This window comes from Tasmannia lanceolata, unplaced genomic scaffold (assembly GCF_043159265.1).
Source record: "Tasmannia lanceolata isolate RefF3 unplaced genomic scaffold, GAP_Taslan_0.1 ptg000991l, whole genome shotgun sequence".
In the NCBI taxonomy this organism is placed as follows: domain Eukaryota; kingdom Viridiplantae; phylum Streptophyta; class Magnoliopsida; order Canellales; family Winteraceae; genus Tasmannia; species Tasmannia lanceolata.
In genome coordinates, this window is record NW_027519654.1 from 2501 (window position 1) to 8939 (window position 6439).

Sequence of the window (6439 nt, forward strand, 5' to 3'; positions counted from 1 at the left end):
TAACCATTTGGATAATATATCCAAACCCATTACTCCTTGATCGAAAGGAATTCCTACGAATCCAACGAACAAAGTAAATAGGACCAACACAAGTAGAGGCAATAGCATTGTATTATCTGATTCATGAGGATACATGGAAGTATCTTTATTGTCAAAATGAGTACTAGAGGATCGCATTAGATTTCGTACATTCCCATCAATTTTATATGTCGTCTTCGAAAAAAAAGAAACCTTTTCATTCTTATTTATTTTTGATAAAAGCAAATTTCTGTTAACCAGTTTTGATTCTTCTTTTCCCCATATAGATATTGAATAAAACGAGCTATTTTGAGTGCCACTGTAATTTTGAAAATGCGCATATAAATACCCCTCAAAAGTAAGTAAATATGTCCGAAACATATAAAATGCAGTTAATCCCGCCGTAGCACAAGCTATTATCGCGAAAATCGGTGAATACAACCAACTATCATTAAGAATTTCATCTTTGGACCAAAAACAAGCAAGAGGTGGAATACCACAAAGAGAAAGTGTACCTAATAAAAAAGTCATTTTGGTAATTGGTACATATTTTCTTAAACCACCCATAAGAACCATGTTCTGACTCTTATCTGGAGAATATCCAACAATGGGTTCCATTGAATGAATAATGGATCCGGTGCCCAAAAACAATAATGCTTTCGAATAGGCATGAGAAATTAAATGGAATAAAGCAGCTCGATAAGAACCCATCCCTGGAGCTAACATAATATAACCCAATTGAGACATTGTTGAATAAGCTAAGCTTCTCTTAATGTCTCTTTGAGCAAGAGCCAAAGTAGCTCCTAATAGTACCGTTATTATACCTATCAAAGAAATGAGATTCATTATGTAAGGTATAACTGTGAAAAGAGGCATAAGTCGAGCGACAAGAAAAATTCCCGCTGCTACCATAGTAGCAGCATGTATAAGAGCCGAAATAGGGGTGGGTCCCTCCATGGCATCAGGTAACCATACATGAAGGGGAAATTGCGCAGATTTAGCAATTGCACCAGCGAATAATAGGGAAGCACACAGAGTAGCAAATAAAGAATTAACTCCATTATTATGCATCAAGTTATTGAAGATTTCGAACAAATCCCGAAATTCGAAACTACCTGTTATCCAATAAAGACCTAAGATTCCTAATAATAAACCAAAATCCCCTACACGATTAGTTACAAATGCTTTTTGACAGGCATTTGCTGCGATTGGTCGTGTGAACCAAAAACCTATTAATAGATACGAACACATTCCCACGAGTTCCCAAAAAATATAAATTTGTATCAAATTGGAACTAGTAACTAATCCCAACATGGAAGTATTGGAAAAACTCATATAAGCAAAAAATCTCAAATATCCTTGATCATGAGACATATACTTGTCACTATAAATAAGAACCATGATTCCGACAGTAGTGATTAGTATTGACATAATAGAAGTAAGTGGGTCGATCAAGTGTCCGAACTCTAAGGAAAAATCATTATTGATGGTCCAAGACCATAGATATTGATAGATGGAACTGCCATCTATTTGTTGAACAGACAGATCGGCCGAAAAAACCATAACTATACTTAGCAATGAAACACTGGGAAAAGCCCACATACGACGAAGATTTTTTGTTGCGGTCGGAACAAGCAGAAGTCCCAATCCTATTGACATAGTAACTGGAAGTGGAACGAAAGGTATGATCCATGCATATTGATATATGGGTTGCATAATCAAATCAAACTTTTTTTTTTTATTCTTATTAATTTTTCCGATTCACCAGCTCTTATCTTTTTTGTAAAGAGCAATAATCAAATAAATAAAAAAATCAAGATATAAAAACTCAAATATTATTTTGAATTCTTCATTATTCTGATTCTTTCCCAGATATTTGAAAAATTCAAATCAAGAAGTTACAATTGTTCAAATAACCAAGTTACTGCTTAAAAATGACTACCTAGTGATTAACTAAGATATTTATTGAGATACAGAATATGAGATTTTCAATCATTCCACTATTACGGTGATTTATATCCATATAGTAATAAGGAAAAAGAATTACACCAAAATAGTACTTGATTCTGATATGAATTATAGGATCCACCAATAACTCGACCTAATAAAATAACACCTAGTTATTTTAGTTAGTTTATTTGGAGTCATTGACTAATTCATTCTGGAACTGATTGATTGGCTTCTAGTCAAATAAAACAAACATATTTTATGGAAAATCCTACGATACTCGTCATTTCGCATAGAGCTGAAATAATAAATTACTAAAATGACCTTTATCAAGTAATGTATCGTTTAAGAGATTAACTACATGATCTCATTTGAATTTAAATTATGGGTACTCCATTCTCGAGTTTGATCAATTAATCGAAAAAATTTTATATTATTGTTTTCTTAAATTAGGTAAGGGTAAAATGTATGGGTTCTTAAGTTTTTTGATTTGATTTATTAAATGTAACATGACGATATATAAATAGACTGAGATATAAATTGGAACCCTTTTTTTTTTTTCATCCCTAGTTATACTATATGTGATGCGCACATATCTGTATTTTTTATGTTATGAAGGAAGTATCCACTATGGAATAGATATAGATAATGGATAGAAAGAACGATTTATTTTGAACAATACAATACATGTCTTTCACATCCAACTATAAAAATGAGAAACCTCTTTCTTTTAAAATGGCAGTTCCAAAGAAACGTACTTCTATGTCAAAAAAGCGTATTCGCAAAAATATTTGGAAGAGAAAGGGATATTGGGCCGCGATAAAAGCTTTATCCTTAGCTAAATCTATTTCTACCGGGCATTCAAAAAGTTTTTTTGTGCAACAAACAAGTAATAAAGCCGCGGAATAATCTGAATGAATCGACATGACTCGATGAATTGGATGATTTAGAAGATGAATAATTTACATTTTACATTAACGAATTTTGGAACTCATCAATATGAGATAGAACTGGATGTTGTGGTATGTAGAATAATAATTCGCCTGTCTAATTGAGTTCTAAAAACGATTGATTTCCGTTTTGTTTTGTTTGAAAAAAAAAAAAAGAAGTCATTAGATAGAAGATAAAGGTTTCACTTTTCATTCCTTATAGTATTCTAGAATGGTATTCTATTAGATTTTTATAATTTGCGAGATGGGGATTGTAACTTTCCCCATCAATTCGCTTTCACAATAACAAAAATCTCATTTTTATGTCGGATCCATGAAATGAGATAAATGAGAAATGAATCATAAAAAAAAAATGAGATAGAAAAAAAAGGACAATTTTTAGTTGTATACCTCGACTGAGGACATAACCCTCTAGTTCCAACTGGTCCAGGGGGACTTATACTCCGTGAAAATGATTGTTAAAACTGACACCATACCACTATACTAAGTTAAGTATTATTGAACGTTCAAATATTTATTTGAACGAGTTTTTTGATTCATCGATTCTAATCTTTCCTAAGATCGATTGGATTGAATCCATCAATCTCGACGATTGAACATAGTATGGGCTATTATTATTTCGATCAAGCCGCCATGGTGAAATCGGTAGACACGCTGCTCTTAGGAAGCAGTGCTAGAGCATCTCGGTTCGAATCCGAGTGGCGGCATCCCCTAAAAGGGGCAAGATAAATCCTATCTTATAAGGAATTCAATTCCTTTCCTTATTTCCATTCCATAATTGAGGAACACACACCCCCCCTTTTTTTTTTTACAAAATAATTTTTTATGATATTTGCGACTTTAGAACATATATTAACTCACATATCTTTTTCGATCATTTCAATTGTTATTACGATTCATTTGATGGATTTATTAGTCCATCAAATCGTAGGAATATGTGATTCATCAGAAAAAGGCATTATAGCTACTTTTTTCTGTATAACAGGATTATTAATAACTCGTTGGATTTATTTGAGACATTTCCCGTTAAGTGATTTATATGAATCATTAATGTTCCTTTCATGGAGTTTCTCCATTATTCATATGGTTCCTAAAGTGGGGAACCATAAAAATAATTTAAGCGCAATAACTGGGCCAAGTGCTATTTTTACCCAAGGCTTTGCCACTTCAGGTCTTTTAACTGAAATGCATCAATCCGCAATATTAGTACCCGCCCTACAATCCCAGTGGTTAATGATGCACGTAAGTATGATGTTATTGAGCTATGCAGCTCTTTTATGTGGAGCGTTATTATCAGTAGCTTTTCTAGTCATCACATTTCGAAAAAAACACAGATATTGTTGTTAAAACCAATCATTTATTAATTGGGACATTTTCCTTTGGTGAGATCCAATACTTGAATGAGAAAAGAAGTGTTTTACAAAACACTTCTTTTCCTTCATTTAGAAATTATCACAGGTATCGATTGACTCGGCGATTGGATCATTGGAGTTATCGTGTCATTAGTCTAGGGTTTATCTTTTCAACCATAGGTATTCTTTCGGGAGCAGTATGGGCTAATGAGGCATGGGGGTCTTATTGGAATTGGGACCCCAAGGAAACTTGGGCATTTATTACTTGGACCATATTCGCGATTTATTTACATACTAGAACAAATCAAAGTTTGCAAGGTGTTAATTCGGCAATTGTAGCTTCTATCGGATTTCTTATAATTTGGATATGCTATTTTGGGGTCAATCTATTAGGAATAGGACTACATAGTTATGGTTCATTCACATTAACAGCGAATTGAAGAAGGGACTTGAAGAATACATGGGAACATCAATCTCCAATATATAACGAAAATTAGTGTGAGTTTTTGAGAACCATTTGAATCAAGTAGTAATTCAAATGGTTCTCAAAAACTCCAGATGTATCTGATTACAATTCCAATTCACTTCATTTTTTTTTTTTCAGTGTACAGCGACCGATTTTGTAAATCACAGGATTATTTGACTTTATTTCTTATTTATGAAAACTATTTATGAAAGTAATTAGATAGAATAGCTTCTACCTTCTCAACTGATAGTGAGAGAACGAAATCGGGATAAATACCGATACCTATTACGGGTAGAAAGATACAGATCGAAACAAATAGTTCTCGCGGTCCAGAATCCACAAAGTAGGAGTTTGTAACATTGAATAGTTTGTATCCATAGAACATCTGGCGTAACATAGATAATGAATAAATAGGAGTTAATATCATTCCAATTGCCATTACAAAAGTAATTAGTATTTTTGGCATTAAAAGGTATTTTGGGCTGGTAATTATTCCAAAAAAGACTACCAATTCTGCAACAAAACCACTCATTCCTGGCAGTGCAAGCGAAGCCATCGAGAAGCTACTTAACATGGTAAATATTTTTGGCATTGGGGTAGCTATTCCTCCCATTTCATCGAGATAAACAAGACGTATTCTATCGTAACTCGTTCCTGCCAAGAAAAAGAGTGCAGCACCAATAAATCCATGAGAAATGATTTGTAAAATGGCTCCATTGAGTCCCATATCAGTTATGGAAGCAATTCCGATAATTGTGAAACCCATATGAGATACGGAGGAATAGGCTATTCGCTTTTTTAAATTGCGTTGACCGGGAGAAGTTGAAGCTGCATAGATTATTTGAATCGTTCCGACTATCATCAACCAGGGAGAAAATATAGAATGAGCATGGGGTAATAATTCCATATTGATCCGAACCAATCCATATGCTCCCATTTTTAATAAAATTCCAGCTAGAAGCATACATGTACTGTAATGTGCTTCTCCATGGGTATCTGGTAACCATGTATGTAGGGGTATAATCGGTGATTTGACAGCATAAGCAATAAAGAAGCCAAAATAGAATATTATTTCCAATGCCGCGGGATACGATCGATTAGCTGATGTTTCAAAATTTAATGTTGGTTCATTGGAACCATATAAACCCATACCTGGAACTCCCATTAAGAGAAAAATGGAACCCCCCGCAGTGTACAAAATGAACTTTGTAGCTGAGTACAGACGTTTCTTACCTCCCCACATGGATAAAAGTAGGTAAACAGGAATTAATTCTAACTCCCACATGATGAAAAAAAGTAAAAGGTCTCGAGAAGAAAATGATCCTATTTGACCGCTGTACATTGCTAACATCAGGAAATGGAACAATCGCGAATCTCTAGTAACTGGCCAAGCCGCTAAAGTAGCTAAAGTAGTGATGAATCCCGTCAGTAAAATGGGTCCGATGGAAAGTCCATCGATCCCGAGTCTCCAGTGAAAATACAAAATATTTATCCATTTATAATCCTCCTCCAATTGGATTAATGGATCGTCCAATTGGAAATGATAACAGAATGCATAGGTCGTTAGAAGGAGTTCTAACAAGCAGATGCATATAGTATACCATCTCACCACCTTATTTCCTCTATGAGGGAGAAAGAAAATTGATGAACCCGCGGATATTGGAAAAACAACAATTATTGTTAACCAAGGAAAATAACTCGTGGTA